We start from the raw sequence: 21523 nt of genomic DNA, 5'->3' as shown, positions 1-21523 counted from the left end.
GTGAGACATGGATTGTTGACTTTGAATATTATACATGATGCCAAATGGATGGAGGTGGCTGAAGGATACACTGACTGAGAAGTAGAATGATAAACCGTGGTGTATACATATGATCGAATACTGTACGGCTGCAGAAAGGAACGAAGTTGTGAGGCATGCAACGAGGTGAATGAACATGTGGACATTATGTGGTGCAAAGAAACTAAAGAAAAAATATTGTATAGTCTCTTTTAGAAAATACTTATACAAAAACTTGGGCCTGGATTGTAAGCTCTTATAGCAGTCCCATTTAGTCCAGAGCTGCAATTGTTATTTCTAGATTTTGAGATGCTGTGCTATGTATGTATAACCTGGTATTTCCCTGGAACTTTGAGTACCTGTGTGACACCTAAGACTCAGAGTTGAAGTTCTGCTGGTCTGAAAGTCAGCATTACCACATACAACTGTTTAAGAAATCAAAAAAGAGATCAGTCTTCAATTAGAGAGAGATAAGAACAAATCAGGTGGGGACTAAGGTAAATCAGAATACAGGGCTAAGGAGGACATTGTTTGTATTTTAGAACTTCACTTACTGTATGAGACCAAATAAGAGAGATTTATTTTGTTCAAAATCTAAATTTTCTGTACACATAATCTAACTCAACCTGTCTGGATAGATCATTTAAACAACCAAAACACATAGAGCCCAGAATGGGAATGAGGGCTTGTAATTCTGTATAGCTTAATGTAATGCCTGGATTCATCCCAGAATATGTTGAACAGATAATTAAAAATTATTGGCAAAGTCCCTTGAGAGACAGCAGAAAAATATGGAACTATTAAGATTTACCAGCAGGGAAAACCCTGATACTGTCTCAAACATTCTTATGGCAATAAGCCAAGCCCTTGATCTGGAGGCTTGCGCTTGTGAAGCTTATTTACGTAGTGAAGAAGCTAAGCCTTCCTATAGTTAAGCCTAAAGGTTACTTCTAGAGGACCTCTTTTGTTGCTCAGATATGACCTCTCTCTCTCTACAACCACAAGTCTGTAAGTAAAATCATCACCCTACTTCCTACATGGGACATGTAGGGATGAAAGTCTCCCTTTCAACATGGGATGTGGACCCCAGGGATAAGCCTGGCGCTGCACATTGGGATCAACAATAAAATAAGGTACCAGTGGCTGAAAGAGTTAAAATAGCATCAAGAGGCTATTCTAGAGGCTACTCTTATGCAAGCTTCAACTAGATATTACTATTTACCATGGTTTTCCGAACTCCAATCAGCATCATTCCTGTCAACCCTGAAGAACACCTAGGGCTCTATCCGAGATTCTACAAAAGTTTCATGCACTAAGATTACTTTCCAGAAACCTACAATCTCCAGATGTGTTCTTAGGCCAGATAAGTCCTGAAACCCAGAGAGGCCAGCCTCCCCAGAACATCAGCTAGTCCATCCCCCATCCCATATTATCAATAGCCATTTCCAACATGAAAAAGTTGGAATGGGCATAGCCCAAAGACTTCTCAAGATTGGGAGAAGGATCAAAGGAAAGGAGGAGTTATAATAGAGAAGGTAGGGTTTAACAAATGAGTATGACTGCTGCATCATTATATTGACATTTCTTTTAGTCTCCAGTGTCTTGGAGCAGCTGGAAGGAAAAAAACTAAAATTGTGAAGCCATAACTCATACCAAACTCTGAAATCTGTTAACTACTTGTTACTATATACTTTGAAATTTATTGGGGTTTTTTTGCGTGTGTGTATTTGTTATATTTCACAATAAAAATATTTTTAAAACGACACAGATATAATGTTAGTGAAGAGCTCAAATTATAAATTTTTCTCTTCCTGGATTTGTTAGATTCCACTAGGAATATCTAAGTGTGGTTCTTCCTTCAGCATTGAAAAAGTGTAAGACTAGAATTTCAAATCAGGCTTATTTACCAAGAAAAGAGTATTGAAGCAGAAAAAAAGTACACAAATGAAAGGAGCTAAGGATGGTGAAGCAGAGTCAGGAGTTAGAAAAAGCAAGAACCATGCGGCAGAGGCTGCTTATCGGCTTGGGAAACGTCAGCTCTGTACAGTAGTTCAAGAGTCCTAATAAGAATGAATCTAAAGAAAAGAGAAGAGAACACACTTGACCAGCCTAGGGGGTGTCAATGATCAATGCCCAAGATCAAAAAGAGACCACTGACAAGCACTGCAAGAGAGAAAACAGATCAAAGAGTAAGAGATTTTCAAGAATGAAGCATTCAGATAGAACCAAATACAGCAAAGCAATGAAACAAAAAATTGTAAGAACATATATATACATTTTTTATTTGAGAAAATAGAATTTCTAATTACAGTTATAAAATTATATATGTTATTGAGTAAAAGAAATAAAAGATGCTTTAGCAGGAAAAAAAAATGTGAGGCAGTGTGTTGTCTGGGTTAAGGATTCAGGTTTTGAAGTCAGCCTCCACTGAGATAATGCATATAAAGCACTTAGTAAAGGGTGCACAAAAAATAACCCTATAAAAAGTTAGTTATTAAATTTTGTGTACACTTGTGAAGCAACAAGGAAAATATATTACTCAAAAAATTCAATAGGAAACAAGCAAATAATTCCTACACTTACCTAGACTTATAATGTCTGAGATTTCCAGTTAAAATAATTGGTGAGGCAATTCTTTCCCCCTTTCCAATGGGGTCTGTGCCTTAGCCATGAGCTCATACTTACCAATATACCCCAATAAGATATTTTTTATCTACTAAAACTTAATGGCTAAATCCAGTTTATTTTACTGAAAAAAAAAACTTTGAAACTTAGTCTCTTCCAAACTATGGTGAGTGTTCTGCATGTCATCTAATCTTCATCAAACAGGCCTGCATATGGAAATTGAGATATTTGAGGATCATGAGAAAACTGCTGTGTTTTCACTGGGAAAGATTGCTAAGATCCCCCATCTTGGTAACTTCTGTTCCTGGTAGGTAGATTGGTCAATGAGATCTCTGTCATTCTTATTTATGCCTTCAAGACAATAACACAGCCAGCTAATACATGTCTCATTCTGGTTTCCCAAAAAAGCAGAACTGAGCCAGAGAGTTAACCTAAGAATATATTCATGATGAGCAGGAGCAAGCACAGGTGGGGCGAAGCAGGAAAGGGTGAGTTGGTCACCAAAACTGGTGATTGATCCTGCCAGGTGATCTGCGAAGTCCTATGAAATGCATCTCAAAGAACATCCACGGGAGGAGAAAAAGCATCATTTACTCACTGGTTCCTGCGTGTCATTGCTCGAAGCCTTGCTTTGAGTTAATACCTTGCTTCACAGGGTATTGACTCTCTTGCACTCTTAAGTTGTGCAGGTGAGGGCTCCAGGTGCATTTCCAAGGTGCACCAGGTCAAGGCCAGAGCTGGGAGGCGGAGGCGGGGGTGCAGGTCTGAGTCCTTCCTCAGTGGGACTGTTTGCAGCAGTGAGGCCAAGAAGATCTGAAGAAGTACAAAAGAAGTGCCCAGTGCAAGACATTGCAGACAAACCAATACATGTCTTTGTGGGACCAGGTACCCCTAAAACACTCAGGTAAAGGGTCGAAATGGTTTCTTTTCAACCGATTGTCTTGTAACTACACAGTAGGGACCCAGGAAAAAAGTGGCAGCCAAATGTCAATAACCTTGTATAGTACTTTTCCACTAGTGTGCTTAGTGCTAAAGCTAAACCTGACTCTTCAAGGCCGTCCTTGCCTCCACTGCCCAGTTCACGTGTCTGCTCTATGACGTAGCTCTACCCAGTTCCGCACCAGCTGATTTGAGCTTGGTTTCCAGCTGGGTTCACATTAGCACGCTTCTTTCTGCATAGACCCCTGATCGGCACCTTCCCATTCCAGTGTACCGTGCCCTGGGCCTCTGGGTCGCACTTGATGGACAGCTGTGAGTGCCCCAGTCCCTACCCCATCTGCCACGTCGCTGGGCTCCAGCCAAACCCCTCCCGCGCGCAGCACCGCCCCCTGCTCTCAGGACGCCATCCCGAGCCAGCGTCTCGCGGTGGGGAATGATGCGCTCAGCAAGACCCCTGCTCCAGGTGCTCACACACGTGACATTCGTCCCCACCTCGGGGCCATGCTGCCAGCGCGCTCCTCCTTGGGAGATGCCCTTCCTACACTCCCTGTTGTATTTCCTGAGTCTGTTCGACACGGACCCCATCACATAACGAGTCTTCTTTTTCTCTGCCCTCTAATAAGGCTTGATGTATGCGGGTCTCCATTCATATAGGTTACGGCCGCATATCCCAGCGGTGTGCTGATAAACCTGTTCTCCGATTAAAACAGAAACTAAACCAAACGCTGATTTGTAGCTTTTGCCGTTTTCCACGAGGTAAATGCTCCCACATGGCTGATCTCAAGCTGACAACAGTTTAACAACAAGTTTACAACATTCCTGAACGTTTAACAATCGGCTCTCTGCACAGTCACTGCGAGCTGGCTTGCAGTACATCACTGATTTATTCCCCTTGCAGAGATGATCACTGCTATTTTTTTTTTAAACCTCAAACTGGTTATAAACAGGACTGTAAGTTTTGATTACTGATCTGTGTTCCTTTGCTGAACAGCAGAGTACAAAGCAAGAGCAGAGGTTCTGGAACCAGATGATGTGGGTTCGTAATCCTGCCTTTGGCATGTGCTGGCTGTTTGAGTCCTTGTTGGTTATTTATCTTTCCATGTCTCCGTTTCCCTGTCTAGAAGATGGGTATATTAGTTTTCAATTGCTGTGTAACAGATCACCACAAACTGAGCATATTAAAGTAATACCCATTTATTAGCCTATCATTCTGTGGGTCAGAAGTCCAGGCCCGGCCCGGCTGGGTTCTCTCTTCAGTGTCCACAGGGCTGAAACCGAGGTGCTAACCAGGCTGTGTTCTCACATGTGGGCTTGACTAAGGAAGAATCTGTTTCCAGACATCCAGGTTGTTGGCAGAATCCAGTTCCTTGAGGCTGTAGGGCTTAAGTCTTTGTCTCCTTTCTGGCTGTTGGCCAGAGGTTGCTCTCGGCAACTAGCTACTGCCTGTGCTGCCCCCCCTCCCCCACGTGGTCCCCTGCACCCTAGAAGCCAGCAGTGGAGACCCTCCCTCACAGTAAATCTTTTATATGCTTTGAATGACTCTCTTCAGGTAGAGCTTTTTAAGGGCTCACCTGACTAGGTCAGGCTCACCCAGGATAGTCTCCCTTTCTTCAGGACAACTGTCTGGGATTAATTGCATCCGCAAATCCCCTTTGCCATGTAACATAACATAATCATGGAAGTGAGAGCTCATCATATTTACAAGTTCTATCTACTCTCAACAGGAGGGCATTATACAAGGGTAGGGGTTATTAGGGGACATCTTAGAACCCTGCCACAATGGAGCTACTAAAAGTATTTCCCTCCAAGATTGGTTGTGAATTATATATGCAAAGCATTCATAATAGTTCTTGGCATATATTAAATGTTCAGTAAATATTGGCCAAAGGCATTACTAAATGAGAATTTTTTTTTTTTTTTTAAGAAAAGGGACCTTGGATTATTTATATTGGCTCCAGAGCCAAGTAGCACTTAGCACTCAATAGATGTTTGTTAAGTGAATGAATAAATCTCTCTCATACAAATATATAAAATAACATTTTCCCAATATAAATGACTTCGAAGTTCTTCTCTTCCAACAGCCACATTTTAAGTGTAACAAAATTGAAGCTCAGATTGCTGGAGTTGCTTGGGGAAGAGCAAAGTCTAGATGACAGCACTCCAAATTCTCTGTAGAATATCTTTCACTACATTCCAAATGCAGACATTGGCCTAGAATTATCTTCTCAGTCCATCCAGCAAGACTTGAAGCTCCCTGGAGCTATAGCAGTGGGTTTTTACTTCTTGCAACTCTCACTAGCACCTAACATAGTGGTAGACAAACAAAGAACAAAGGTGGGCACTCAATAAGTGCTTCTTGGCCGACTGAATTATATTGGTATGTGATATCCTCGGAGTAATTTCACTACGTGACTAGTTGTGGATGCCAAAGACAATTAAACTCTGCTGCTCTCTGCTTATTAGCAAGATGCTCAGCATGATCATTCATGAGGAGCAGATGATTTTAGGAGTAGACAGGCCGTTAGATCTTCCGCTACGGGGTTTCCCAGGGTTTTGTTTTTTTTTTCCATAATAAGAGGCCCAGAGATCTGAATAAGAATTATTCTTAACAGACTCTTTGGGCATTCACACCAACTCTATTGTCCAACATTCTTCCCTGATTTGTTGTATTCTAGAACTCTTATCACTATCTAATATGTTATATATGCTTTTTAAAAAATGTTGCTTGCAGTGTGTCTTCCCCACTAAAATGTAAGTTCCTAAATGTAAGCAAGAAGGGATTTAGGAGTGTTTTGTTTCCCACTGAATCCTCAGCACCTGAACAGTGCCTGGTTCAAAGTAGGTGCTTGAACCTATTTTACATACATACATATATATATATTTATTTTTAATAAATATGTATATATATTTGTATGCTATATGGCGGGGTCACATTTCATTCTTTGTCCATGTGAGTTCCCCATTATTGCAGCACCATTTGTTGAATTTTTGTTTGTTTGTTTGTTTTTTGGGAAGTGAATGGGTTAGGAATTGAATGCGGGTCTCCTGCATGGCAGGGGGGTTCAATTTATTTTGAATGGAAGAAGGAAATGGGCTTGGGGGAGAAAAGCTGGGTTGAGAGAAGTTAAATTGGCTTCATCCCTTCAGAACTTCACAGAGGTTTATTATAAGAGCATGTAGAGAATTCTTTGAGAAGCATGGTGCATGGTGGCATTTCCCCAGGATGAGTCCTAAGCTTTTGTGAAGTGCTCACATTTTCTATCTTCTTTTTTTTTCAAGGAAAACCAAGAACCCGAGGCTCAGGGAGGACAGATGACTTAGCCAGGGCTCCACAGCTTTTTCTTTTAGCTGGATACTCAAATCTGTTGGCATTTGGACTGCTGTTCTTTCAACTACACTCTTCCTGAGTCATCATTACATTCATTTCTCTGTCAGAAAATAGCTAATGTTTTAAATGGTTGCCTTGGTCCAAAAACCTTTTAACCAGTGAGTGCATGAAACTTGATAGAACAGTTTCCAACTATAAGGAAGCATATGAGATACTTAAGTGGATATATAGATCAAATCTCAGCATTAAAAAAATAATTCCATTAGTCCTGTAAATTCCTTCCCTGTAATGGAATTTAATTATGATTATACTGACCGAAAGCTGTATTTTCAGGAATGTAAAAAGAACATATCAGGCTTCCAATCTCTTTGATGAATTTGAAAATAAGAGGAAATGGAGTGAACACAGGAAGGAAAAGGGAAAGATTGGGAGATCTCTATGTCTGTCTGTCTTTCTCTGTCTCTGTCTCTGTCTCTGTCTCTCTCTGTCATACACACACACAGAGATACACACACACATTTTTATTCTTTTTCCTGTAGGTTCTTGGACTTTTGTGGCTTCCTTTCCTCTATTAGGTGTGTGAACTCTTTGGAGGGGAGGATTGAGGGCAGTTGGAGGGTCAGGACTGTGCAGGAGAGACAGAGCTAGATCTGGAGGCATCACATTTGGATTTCTTCTGCCTCTGTCACTAACCTACAGTGAGCATTCAGGCAAGTCATTTCCTCAGGCTTCAGTGGTGGCTGGAAAATGGCCATCCTACTGCTATGAATGGTCCATAAGAGTTGGTGCATACTTTCCTGTCCCTGGTTGTGATAATCACTTTAGGTCCTAGCTTAAAGTGGAGGGTAATAGCTCTAAAACTTGTTTTTTCTTTTTTCAGGTTTTTTTTTTTTTTTCGGTATGGGCAGGCACAGGGAATCGAACCCGGGTCTCCAGCTTGTGAGAGTTGTGCCACTGAGCCACTGTGACCCACCCCCTAAAACTTTGCAGTACATAAGGATCACTTGGGGTGCTTGCCAGATGTTTGGATTCCAGGCCATATTAGGAGCTTTGTGACAGGGGCTGGGACTTTGCAGTTTACTATACACTCCTAGATAGTCTGATGAAGTAGACCAAACACCGCACCATTGGAAAGCATCGTATTAAAGTTGAGAAAAAGTCATCTCTATTATCAAGACTAGGATGCCCTGTTACAGACTTACTGCAGCTTAATAGAGAATGCTATTAATAGAGGAAGATTAAAGCCAGGGATAAAGGAAAAGAAAAAAAAAAAAAAAAAGATGGCCTGTGAGAGAGGTTAAAGATCTCCAGCCCAGAGACCTAAGCAATGGCCATGGGGTTTCACTGGGGGCTTTTGTCAGGCCCAGATGGAGGTAGGGTGAAAAGGAGAAAGAATTCAGTGAGACCCAATCATATTGGTGAGACTCCTTTTAATTTTCACAATTCCCTGCTTGCTGTAACTTATGACCCCCATTTTCCTAAAGGGAAAATTTAGACGGGTGACTCACTCAAGTTCACACAGCTACTAAACAATAGGAATTAGATTTAAACTCAGGCCTTGCTGGTTCCAAAGCCTTTGCAATCTTTATCATAACACTGCACTGCCCCTATGTTAAGAATTACCCATGAGTAGATATCTGGATGTTCCTACCGGGCTTAGGGGAGATAGAATGGAGAGAGAAAGGGAGAAGAAGGTGAGTGACAGAAGACAAATAATGGAGGGGAAAGGTAAGAAATGTAGAGAAGGAAAAAAATAAACAAGTCTTCATAGTAAAGAGCATCACAGGATGCTATGGATTGACTCGTGTCTCCCACAAGACATGCTTGAGTCCTAATGCCCTGGTCCTGTGGATGCGAAGTCATTTGTAAAGAGGCTCTTTCAAGATATTGTTAGTAAAGATGGGGCCAAACTGAATTAGGGTGGGCCTTAATACAACATGACTGGAGTCCTTAGACACAGAGGAAATGTGGACCCAGAAAAGGAGAAAGGAGACAGATGGCGTGTGATGGAGGCAGAGATTGATTTATGGACTGACAGCAAGCTAACACCAGGATGCGACAGAATACAGAGAAGGCATGGCTGTATTGACACGCTGATTTTGGTTCATGGCCTTCAAAATTGTAAGGCAATAAATTCCTGTTGTTTTAGCCAACTAGTATGTAGTATTTGTAACAGAAGCCCTGGCAAACTAAGACATAGTATTACTAATATCTAACGCAGATATCATAGGTTTAGAGAAAAAAAACCTTTGCAAAATTAAGAAGGAGATGGTATTGACTTTGGGGTTTGAAATCCTCTTGAGAAGATTCACCTCCTCTGTCTTGGGTAGCAAATCCTGAAGTCAGGAGTGGATTATATCAACTGGTATAAGGTGTAAAACATTGATAGGGCGCAAAGCACAGATGGCAGAGATGTTTGTGTTTTACCAGGGAAGGAAAAGCTAAGTCAAAGGAATGCATGTCTAATTGTGAAATTTCAGACCACAGTGGATAATTAGGAGTGGGCAAAGTGTCCTCCCATTGCACCTAAAAAATAAATCACATTATATTAGAGCCTTCCTGCTCTGCTTCTGCCTGCAGAGGAGAGCAGGCCATTGTCCAAGCCCTGGTTGGACCTTTTTTTCCAGAGGACATGTTGATTTGTGGGCTACATCCTGAGCCTTACAGATGCATTCTGAGGTTGAAAGAAGGCTGACCTTAGGCCACTGAGTTCTGATTAATGATCCATTTATTTCTTCCACATCCATTCCTGCGCTCCCACAGAGAAAAGAGTTCTTCTTCCTGTTTAGAGTGGCCTCAGGGCTGGCCACTGAGTGAATATCACATTCTTACAGCCACCTGCAGCTCCTTTTTGTGGCTGGCCACACAGAGGTCATCGAGTCTTGTGTTATCTGGGCAGCTGCCCCTGACCTGTACAAGGCTTCTTCATTCAGCCCAACAACGTCTGCAAACTCTTTGAGGTCTGGGGTCAATGATTCCAGCAAATGGGGTCCATGCTCCTTGAAGAAGTGCCTCAGGAAGGGAGCCTTTCACCCTCTGTCATCTGATAGGAGAAAGTTTGCTTTGCTCTTGAGTCAGCCAAGCACCCAAGGATCAATCCCAGAGGATTTCCGCCCTTATGCCCCCTTTTCTGGATACCACCAAGAGACGGGAGGGTCAACTCTTTCTTTTTTTTCATTTTTCTGTTCATTGACAAATACTCATTAAGCACCTAGTGTTTGCCAGTCATGATACTAAGTACTGTGAGTCCTTGAGGGGCCCACAAGCTAGTGGGGCTGCAGATGTGTGAGCAGGCAACTATAATGCAGTGCAGCAAGCGCTGAGTTAGAGGAAGAGCAGGGCACGGTGGGGATATGTGGGAGATGCATCTCATTTTGACTAAAGCATCAAGGAAAACATCTTGGAGGAAGAGACAGCCAAACTGCATCCTGAAGGACTAACAGAAGGTAGCTCGGCAAAGGAAAGGAGTGTGGAGATAAGAATATTTCAGACAGAAGGATTAGCATGTGAAGAGGTCCAAAGACCTGAGAAAGATTGCATGGTGGAGAACTTGCGAATGGCTCAGCAGTAAGAATGGAGGGACTATGTGGTAGAGGGTGCAGAGAGAGAGGTAAGCAAGGCCAGGCCACAAAAGGCCTCATAAACCTAAAAAATTGATTATTATCCTGAGGACAACCCAAGGTCGGTTCAGCTGACTGCCTTCCCTGACCCCTATGCCATAACCCATGCGTGTGGGACGGGTTCTTGTGGAGAGCCGCCTCCCGGGTCTGGCCTAGTGGACACGCTGCGGCCTGCTCTAGAGTTCCCCCCGCCCATCGAGTGAGTCAAGATGGCGCCCGCATCCTGTTTCCGCGTATGACGCACGCGCCCACCAACCCTATCTTCCAATCACCTCTGTATACGTGGCACTAACCTATTGGGTTTGGGCACAGTATATAAGAGGTTACCCGGACAGGGTGGGTGGAGACGACCCATAGGGAGCCGTACCTGACGGCCGCATAGAGGTTGTTCCCCCGCGGGGTATTCTGTCCCGCGCGGAATTTGTAACAGAGCTTGCAAGCTTAGCTCCAGTAAAGGTCTGTGCTCACAACTGCAGCGTGTCTCGAACCCGTGTCTGTCACTTGAGTCGGTTTGTCTGCGTCTGTCTCTCTCTCCCTCCTGTTCCCTCCGCCGGCCGGGGATCAGAAGCTGAGCGAGACGGCGCCGGACAAGTGGTGGCCCGTACGGGGAACCTCCTCTCTCGACACCTCTTCTGCAAGGAGAGCCGTACTGTCTCTTCTTGAACTGAGAAGGACGTGCATCCTGAGCTCGCAGCGGACTTCCCGCGCCTGATCACCGCGAGAAGGTGAGTACTTCTTATTACGTGAGAGTTAAGGCCCGCGGGCTTTCAGGTAGCCCCGGGGACTCGGAAGAGCTCTCCGAGTGATTAAAGTACAGTGCCGACTGCAAACATGGGGCAGTTCGGAAGTTTACCTTTGTTAGCTCCCTTAAAGACCCTTTTAGCGGACGGCTCCTGTGAAAGTGAGCCGCCCACTTGTAAGCCGCCAGAGTCTGGCGCTAGTTCAGACGACTCTGACTCAGAGTCAGATGGTGATGAGACCGAGGGTGCAGACGCGCCTCCGCTGATCGATTGGGGGAGGCCCCCTGTCTCACCCACGCAGCCTTCCGCCCCGCCAGCGCCTGCTGCAGGGGCGCGGCGGCTTCCGGTGAATGGTTTTGGTGATCTCGCCAAAAACCCTCACCACGGGCTCCCTCTGGTGGCCGAATCAGGTAATTACAGTGGCCCTCCTTTGCGAGACCCGGAACCCCCTACAGGCTGGTCTAGGGAGGGGCAGTTACAGCTGTGCCCCCCGCCTGCGTACGCAGGCCCTCAGGGTCCCACGTCATCAAACAATAGAGGGAGGCATTTCTGGAATTGGATTCCTTTTTCAACCTTTAGACCTTTCGGTATGCTGGGTGGTTACCAACCGCTTAAGCCAGAACCAGCTTCAGAAATGTACCCAGTTATTATCAATCCCCAAGGTAATAATCAGTATGAGTCATATGATTACAAAGTCTTAAAGGAGTTGAGGCAGGCTGTCCATCAGTATGGCCCCAATGCTCCTTTTACCTTGAATATGGTTGAAAACCTTTCCACCCTGAATCATACGCCCGCAGATATATATCAGCAAGCCCGAGAGTTCCATGCCAAATTTCATATCAATGCAGGTACCCTAGCTAAGCGGTTTAGTATTCCGCGTGCAGCGGCTAGAGATATAGTCCGAGCCTGCAGAGATTGTGCAGAACAAAGAGCAGTCCCTTCGGTTGGAGTTAACCCTAAGGGCCTCATCCCAGGAGACATTTGGCAAATGGATGTCACTCATCATTCAGAGTATGGTAAAATTAAATACCTGCATGTGTCAGTAGACACATGTTCTCAGATATTATTTGCCTCTGCTGAGACAGGAGAAAAAGTCCACCAAGTCATTGCACACTGCCTTGCCGCTTGGGCAGCGTGGGGTAAGCCAAAAATATTAAAGACAGATAATGGACCTGCTTACACCAGTAGAACCTTCCAAAAATTTTGTGATAATATGGAAGTACAATTAAAACATGGCATCCCTTACAACCCTCAAGGACAAGGAGTCATTGAGAGAGCTCACAGGTCTCTCAAAGACTTACTAAAGAAACAGAAAGGGGGAATAGGTCACGGCCTGTCCCCAAAGGCTCAACTGTCTATAGCCTTATTTACATATAATTTTTTAAATGAAAATTCACTAGGAATGACACCTGCTCTTCAGCACACTACTCCGAGTCCTCCACATAGAGGTCTAGTCCGATGGAAGGATGTCCTGTCAGGACAATGGCAAGGCCCTGACCCAGTGCTCAGCTGGGCCAGAGGCTCTGTTTGTGTTTTTCCCCAGGAGCCAGGACGTCAACCAGTGTGGGTTCCGGAAAGACTGGTGAGAACCGTGACATCGCCCGAGGAGGCCAAGGAGCTGTTGCCCAAAAAAACCAACAAGCCTTCAACCTGAACCATCAGATCAGGCCTCCAACTCTGCTGATGACGGCGGCGACTGACGAGATGGCAACGAAAACGCCGGTCACCCTTCGATTGTTTAGAAGGGGGACCAGTTTTAATACCCCCCGCTCTCCCAACAGGTGGAATCAGACCTTAAAGTGCTTGGGAAGATCAAGTTAACCCCCGTTGCCTTCGACCTTTCCAAACTGGGCGAGACTGTACAAAGTCTGTGGAACCGAGTCACCTCTTGGTTCTCTTGGCCCAATTTGACTACTTGGATTCTCGTAGTGGTGGGACTATTAGTGGGATTAGTCACTGTTAAATGCTTGTTAGAACGCTTGTTCCAGACACAGCAGCAATTGCGTGTTACTACCATGTTGGCTATGTCACTCGCCCCTGGTGCTCCTGACAACGACCGCCCTGCTGCCCAGTCCCCCATTTCACCGTATGACCCATCCCGGCCACTCAGGGCGGGACGCTCGAAAGCAAGACTCGCTGCAAGGCCCATGGCTGTGTCCCGGGTATAAAAGGCGGCACCAGCAGTCATAATTTTGGTCGTAGGCTGATCTCTTAGGCAAAGTCGCAGTCCTGGCCAGACTAGACTCCAGCCATTGCACAGAGACACCTAGCGACACTCTCGATTCTGGTTGCCGCTCTCCTGCCCCCCCTCATAACCCAGTTGCGAGGCGAAGCACTGCAGGGAGAGTCACGTGGTTTCCAGCTCACGGGCTCTCCGGTCTCTATATGAGGTGGCATTCTGGTTGGTGCCTAGCAAGCCTAGTCCAGACTCCCCAAAGCACCAAAACATGTAGTGGGCCACTCAGGCCCACGGGAGCACACTCATCAATGGAGACACTGGGTCAAAATAAATAAAAAAAGGGGAGATGTGGAGAGCCGCCTCCCGGGTCTGGCCTAGTGGACACGCTGCGGCCTGCTCTAGAGTTCCCCCCGCCCATCGAGTGAGTCAAGATGGCGCCCACATCCTGTTTCCGCGTATGACGCACGCGCCCACCAACCCTATCTTCCAATCACCTCTGTATACGTGGCACTAACCTATTGGGTTTGGGCACAGTATATAAGAGGTTACCCGGACAGGGTGGGTGGAGACGACCCATAGGGAGCCGTACCTGACGGCCGCATAGAGGTTGTTCCCCCGCGGGGTATTCTGTCCCGCGCGGAATTTGTAACAGAGCTTGCAAGCTTAGCTCCAGTAAAGGTCTGTGCTCACAACTGCAGCGTGTCTCGAACCCGTGTCTGTCACTTGAGTCGGTTTGTCTGCGTCTGTCTCTCTCTCCCTCCTGTTCCCTCCGCCGGCCGGGGATCAGAAGCTGAGCGAGACGGCGCCGGACAGGTTCTTCCATTGCCACCTCTACTGCTAAATCCACCAGGGCGTGGGAACTATTTGCTCATTTCTAAGAGCCTTCCCGTCCATTACCTCATGCCATTCTCCCAACAGCCCAGGAACTGACAGGGCATTCTCTGTTTTATCCTCATTTTACAGATTGTTCAAACCCAAACTCAGAAAGGTTGAGACTTGACTTAACTTGGGGAAGATGGGGCATGAATGTAGGAAAATGCTAAATAACAATGAAATTCAGGAATCAAAAAAGGTCAAATAAAAGGGCAGATTTATTGTGAAGCTAATGAAGTTTAAATCTCAGGATCCCTTACTTTCATGGGTCTCTTCAAAGACTCTTACAGAAGACCTAACAAGGTGTTCATGGGATTTAAAAAATTTGTGTAAGTAAAATATTTGAATGACAAGCAGTTAAGACCCCTTCGTTGCACTCCAAATTCCTCTTCATCCCGCTTCCCCTGGTGTTTTATGGTTCTGGAATAGCTATGAGCATTTTTGAGATTTGACTAAAGGGCAGTTGAGTTAGGATTGCAGTTATTTGGGGGTTCATGTTTTTCAGTCTTTTGTGTGTATAAGTTATTGCTAGCCAGGCTAATACGGAAATGGTTTCCAGGAACTCTCCTACCACTCGCTTCCCGATTCTTCAGAATTATGAAATGAGGATGCAGGGTCAGAGGTCATATGAAATGTGGCACCAGAAATATGTAGGTCTTAGAGGAGAAACAAGATTTGAAATATATGATTCAGGAAGCTAGGCTTTGAAAGAGTCTTCCAAATATCAAATTGTAACTGGAGGACTTGATTCAATGTCTAATCAAAATGGAACTTTTCTTACGTCAGAAATATATTCAATAATGAAATGCATACAATTGCTAGCACACATGGCTGCTATTCATTCATCTGTAGAATGCGTGTATGTGTTTGTGTACAAAATGGGAATTACACGAGATAGAATTTATTGCAATTCTTAATTCCTGTGTGTATAGGGACAAACCCGTAGCAGTATTACAAAATTGAGCTAATCTGTGTGTGTTTGCATATCTTGTGCCTCCCAATTATCAACGATAACAAATTTTAACAAATCGTATTAAAAGAAAGACTAAGTTATCCTTTTAGTCTCATATTTGGAAAATTTACAAAATTATAAAATTGTTTGCAAAAAAATTGTTTGCAGCTAAAAATATAGGAAAAAATATAAAGGCATATCAGGAAGTTAGTTATAAAAATGTGATTTTTTTTCTGGATTTTGAGATGCTTGTGGTATTTGCCAGCATTAAAATTTTGGTAACATTTCTTTTTTTCAATCTAAGTAAATATTTACTTTCCTGCCAAATTTGAATTTATTTGGGGGTATTCTTTCATTTAAAAAAAAAAGCCCTCCCTTATCCCCTCTCCGTTGTATAAACTTACTCTCAGACACTCTGGATGTGTGCTGGGCACGGGTATTGTGTAAACACTGGGTCATTATGGTCTGGTAAGTTGGAAGATGGTTTGGCCACGAAGGTGCAATTCGAGCTGGGCTTTGTAGGGCAGTGTGAAACGATCCGTTAAGTGTCCTAACCACTTACGGACGGCTGAGTTTCAGCCATAAGAAAACTGTAGATGGTAATAAGTGGATGCTGCCCAGGGGGCGGGGATCCCAAACAGCCAAGGGTCTGCCATAGCCCTAAGGAGACGTGACTCTTCCCTGCAAAAGTGATGGCTCAGCAGTAAGAATGGAGGGAGTATGTGGCAGAGGGTACAGAGAGAGAGATAAGCAAGGCCAGGCCACAAAAGGGGGGCCTCACCAACACAACGTGGGGCGGACTGGCCTGGAGGCTTTGTCAGTAGGAGGTTCTGTTCCAACTTAAACCGGACAGGTAGCCTAAAGGCTTCTTATCCGAAATGAAACGAAAACCCCAATCCCTGCGCAGCTTTTCCCTGGAGCCAGCTCAGTACCGCCTCCGCATGCCAGCGCCTGGGGCAGCGTGCTTTACTTGCTGGTCACTCCTGATTTCCCCAAACATCTTTTATTACCTTCTCCTGTCTTAATTCAAGTACTTTTTTAACCTTCTGTTTTCTCCACACATTTTCTCTAGACAACGAATTTTTCGAGCACTCCGGCTGGGCCTTTCTCAGTTTTGTTTTGTTTTTAAACTTAATATCTAGTGCAGTACTGTAATAGGGACTAAATAGATACTGTCTGTGGAGGGAGGTAGGAAGAAAACAATTGAAATTATCCATAAAGCTATTCAAATCAATATTGTCCATAATACTGAAAAATCAGAAATGCCCTAAAGGGTCAACAATAAAGAAAAGGTTAAATACATTACGGCCTTTCCAGTAAGAGGAATATTTTATAACAAATACAAATAATTCCGAAGCTTAGGAAGACACATGGACAAATTTAAAATTTAAGAGCATATTTATACTTTGTGATAAAATGGAATACAATGTCTGCCCTAGGATGATAACTGCATGACGACACAGAGCATGCAGCAAGATTTTTAGAGAACAAACAAAAGAGTTGTGGATGATCCTCCTCGCCCCACCTCATTCTCCTGTGCTCTGCTATTCCCTCCAAGAAAAGAATGGTTTAGACAAAAGCAGGGAGGGCCTGGGTTAGCACAAGCAGAATTCAGCTAGTTCCTGTTGCTGACTAAAGCTACACTGGCCTGAGCACGAGTATAGTGGCTATTTTTTCCCAGAAAGGGCCCAACGAGTATAAGAAAGCCAGATTATTTGACACATTGTGAAGTGATTCGCCATTTTTGCCTTGGCATAATTCCTTGTGACGCATTTACAAAAACACACCAGCCTAAGTCCTGCTTGTGAAAGGGCTTCTGAGACATACTCCAGTGGTTTGGGGGAAAGAAGGGGAAATGCATTTAATTCTGAAGTGTTTTGAGCATTTACCATGCGCCAGTTTATCTGTATTTCACCATGCTCCTACCCAGTAGGCACTATCGCTCCATTTTATTGTTGAGAAAAACGAGACTCAGACAGGTGAAGAGACCTGCCCAAAGCCACACAGCTGCAAATTCACACCCAAGGTTTTATACTGGTAAAACCTGCGGCCTCTTCCATAGCACTATCACCCTCTATGATGACCCAATCTTTAGTCTCACCCTGCTTTATCAAGCTTCCAATCAAGTTTTATGGTTCGTCTGCAAGACTTGCTGGCATCCTCATATATTATAGTGCACGCTGTGTTCTCAATCCAAATACGGTCCCACCGTCCATCCCATCCAATGTCAACTCCTGGGTTCATCGCACCCTACAGAAGTCTATACAGGGCTCTGGTTCTGGAAGCCAGGAAAGAAAATGCCCCGATGACTGCGATGTTAATAAGCAACGAACCTAAATATGATTTGGCCCTCACAAAGGCCACTCTGTCCTCGTTCGCCAGCAGGGGAGTCCTGTTTCAGCTCTGGGCCGGCCACCCTGGCTTCACCGCTGTCTTAGGGTGTGCAGCAGGCCAGCTCTTCCTGATAACATCGCACCGGCATAGTGGAGCTTTGTGTACATTCAGAGCTCTGGTTACCTGGGGCAGGCAGGATGCAGGCTGCGGGGCCGGAGGCCAGGAGGGAGGCAATGACTAAGTAAAAACAAGCATGAAAGGAGAATGTTTTGGAAACCCCAAAGGAAGCTTTCTTCCCCCCCTTTATCCTCTAGGTGCTTCCCAAGAAGGCTGCTCGATCGCTGCCACCAAAGCAGAGGTGTCTGGGCACTGGCTGCCTTGGGTGGGGTGGTGCGCAGGCTTAGGCCCTCGGCTGGAAGCGCGCCAGTCTGCGAGCTCAGACACTCCTTCCCAGTCCCCAGCGCAGTCTCTGTGTGACAAATCACTGGCAAAGGGTCTTCCAAACCGGCTAAGGTTGCTGCGACTTCTTAATCTGAAGCCAACAAGCGTGAATTTGCCTTAGAGCACAAACAAGATGGTTCTTCAAGCTTTCACTTCTGAGAAATTCAGCATGAGACAACTTTTAATACATCTTTTTGCTCAGCCCAAAGCCTGGTGTGAAGCGACTGGGTGGGATTAGCTACTTCCTTGGGGCAAGCCCAGTTCTTCTGAGGAATGAATCTGATTCGAAGGAGCCTGGAGTTAGAAGTTGCGGTGGCATAAATCTGCACCATACAGGCTGTGAGGCTGGTTGTCATGAGCCCTCGAGTACCCCCTTGGGGGCCCTGCCTACTCTCTCCCTCTTGGGACCCCTTCACCTCGGGTTCCCAAATCCTCCTGTTACCCAAAGGATTCTGGTCTGTGCCCTGGCCGAATGGGAAGACTTCTCTTCTCCAGCATTTCTTACTGCTCCTCTTTCCTCCCTTATAATAAGTGTAGGCATCTTAGGTCCTAGAGCTTTGAGGTCCAGGAAAGCAGCAGAAGCTATACAAAAAACGAACTCTATGATGTTGTATTCGTTTCCTGAGACTGCCATAACAAATAACCACAAACTTGGTGGCTTTAAAACAGCAGAAATGTCTTCTCTCACAGTCTAGAGGGCAGAAGACTGAAATGTCAGCAGGACAGGACTCACTTTAGAGGCTCTAGGGGAGGATGCGTTCCTTGCCTCTTCTGGCTTCTGGTGGTTCTAGGAGTGCCTTGGCTTGGGGTGGCATAGCACCAATCTCTGCCTCCATCCTCTCATGGTCTTCTCCTCTGAATCTGTCTTCTCTCCTCTCTTTTATAAGGACATTTGTCATTAGAGTTAGGGCCCACCCCGATATTCCAGGATGATCTCCAGATATTTATTTTATCTGAAAAGACCCTTTTTGCAAAGAAAGCCACCGTCACAGTTTCCGAAGGTTAGGACAAGTGCATGTCCTTTTGGAGAGCACCATTCAACCCACCCCATCATTCAACCCATTGCAGGTTAATGGGTTGCCACGTTGGAAATGTGCACAGAAGGGAGTTCATAAACTCATAGGTTGTACTTGTTGTACTTTCCTACTGCTTCCTGGGATGTTTCTCCCCCGATTATCTACATAGCTCAAGAGGGGCCTTACATCACAGACAGCTTTCCTGACTGTCTCATCAAGAATAGCATTCCCACATTGCTCTTTGTTCCCCTTTCTGGGCTTGTTTTTTTTCTTTCTAGCAGTCTTTGAGGAAGGGGGTATGTTTGGTATGTGCGCTGATGTTTCCCCAACATCCCTGGCACCTAGAGGGGCTTGATAAACAGTTTTTCCTAAATGAATGAACTGTGGAACTGGAAAGGATTCAAAGAACCATCTTTTTGACTTAGCCACATAACTTCAGGTTGGCAAGATTTTATTATTGTTATCCTTATTTGACAGTTGAAGCAGGTTTGATATGGAGTGGTTGAGTGATTTCTCATAGTCACAACATTGTAGGAGGTGAGGACATAAAGCCTGAATTTTGTGAATTCCAGTTCAGGGGGCTTCCTATTAACCATTGAACTGTTACACTGAGTGCTTTTTAGTTTAATTCAACCCAAAGTTCCACCTTCATTCTTAAGTGATTTTCTACTGGGGGAGAGATAGGGAAGGGTTGAGGGGGATGGTAGGAGAATGTATAGAGGTTTTCTTCTGACAGAAATGGATGCCCAACTAAACTCAGAGAACTGTGAGCAATTATCAAGTTCCTGGACTTGAAACCTGTTTTGATAACAATGTGTGTGTTTGTGTGTCTGTTAGGGAGAGAGAGAGAAACTGGGAGGTGCCTTAGTTTGCCAGAGCTGCTGTTACAAATGCTAGACAGTGGGTTGCCTTGAACAATGGGAATTTATTGGCTCACAGTTTCAGAGGCAAGAATCCAAATCCAGGCATTGGGAAGACGATTCTTTCTCCTTGGGTTGGTAGTGCCCTGGCACTGGCTGCCAGTAATCCCTAAGGTTCCTTGGCTCCCTGTTCCTTGGGAGATGCCAACTCCTTTTTCTCCCTCTGACTTCCTGCTTCTACCTGTCACCTTCTCTGACCTTGGCTTTCAGTTTGTTCTCTTCATAAAGTCCCCAGTAATCCAGATGAAGGCCCACCCTGCTTTGGTTGGCCACACACCTTAACTACATATAACATCTTCAAGTGTCCTAATTACAATGGATTCATACCCACAGGCAGGCGGATTAAGATCCAGAACATGTATAATTGGAGTATATAATTCAATCTGCCACAGGAAGAGATTCTATATGAGGAAAACGAAGTCAACAAATGTTTTCATAGTAAGCTAGTCAATTAATTAAATCTTCTCTGTCTGTCTGATTGTTGCAAGGATCACATTTTTTTTCTGAGAGGTTTCATTCCCAGGCTCTCGGGTGAGCTCTCAGTATTTTTCTCCCACTGCTCCTTGCTGGTTCAGCCTGCACACCCACTGATCCTTACCAGGCCAGATGACCTGGGGGTAGGAGCAGCTACCATGCTTGTCCTTCCTTCTCATTGCAGCTGCCCACTAACAGATGCATTTGTATTGCTTTCCTATGCAAGAAACTTTTTATATGAAACTTCTCCTTAGTTGGGCTTCAAAGATTAAAGATAAAAAAGTAAACAAAGAGAGGCCTGTGGAAATGTGCAAAGGCTTGGACAAGCACTGTAGAAGAAATCTAAAAGGGCTGGTGCTCCTTGCCCAGATGAAGGGGAAGCAGAGAGGTGATTTACGCTGTGCCCAGGTCCACGGAGAAGATGTGAGGAGAGGTTGACTTCATGGGTGAATTAAGGCGATAGGACTAGTTGGACTGGGCGATAGGTCTAGTTTTAGTGACACAACATTAGCAAAGTCCATTATCATCAGTGGACCTCAATTTCCTTATTTTTAAGGTCTCTCTCTTTCTTGAAGCTTTGTCTCTCTGTGATTCTAGCCATCCCATTCAATTTTCTTAACAGGAAAAGCGAGAAAGAAATGCTCTCATTTTTGCAGATTTTTCTGTGCTTAATAAATAACGCTATAACATTTGCAGTGTTTGTGTAGGTTTCAATTGAAATGTGGTGCAGGGTAATGAGCTGTGGGATCAGGAAGACTCAGATGGAAATCTTGAATTTACTCCTTGTTTGGGACAAGAAATCTAACTTCTCTTAGAGTTGCCTTTAACATTTGGAATGTTGCCTTCCTATAAGGCTTGTTCTGAGGATTAATGTGATAGGTAGCATTTATTGTACTAACTTAGGTATGGGCTAAGGGCTTTACATAGTTCCTCATTTTCCTTTGGGAACTATAGATTTTATAGCTAAGGAAACCACGGAAGGTCAGAATAACAGGTGGAACCAGAAGCTATGCCTGGTCTGCCTAGATCCAAATTCGAAGTTCTTGACCATGATGCTACAATAC

This window comes from Tamandua tetradactyla, chromosome 4, assembly GCF_023851605.1.
Source record: "Tamandua tetradactyla isolate mTamTet1 chromosome 4, mTamTet1.pri, whole genome shotgun sequence".
In the NCBI taxonomy this organism is placed as follows: domain Eukaryota; kingdom Metazoa; phylum Chordata; class Mammalia; order Pilosa; family Myrmecophagidae; genus Tamandua; species Tamandua tetradactyla.
This window is presented reverse-complemented; position numbering follows the sequence as displayed.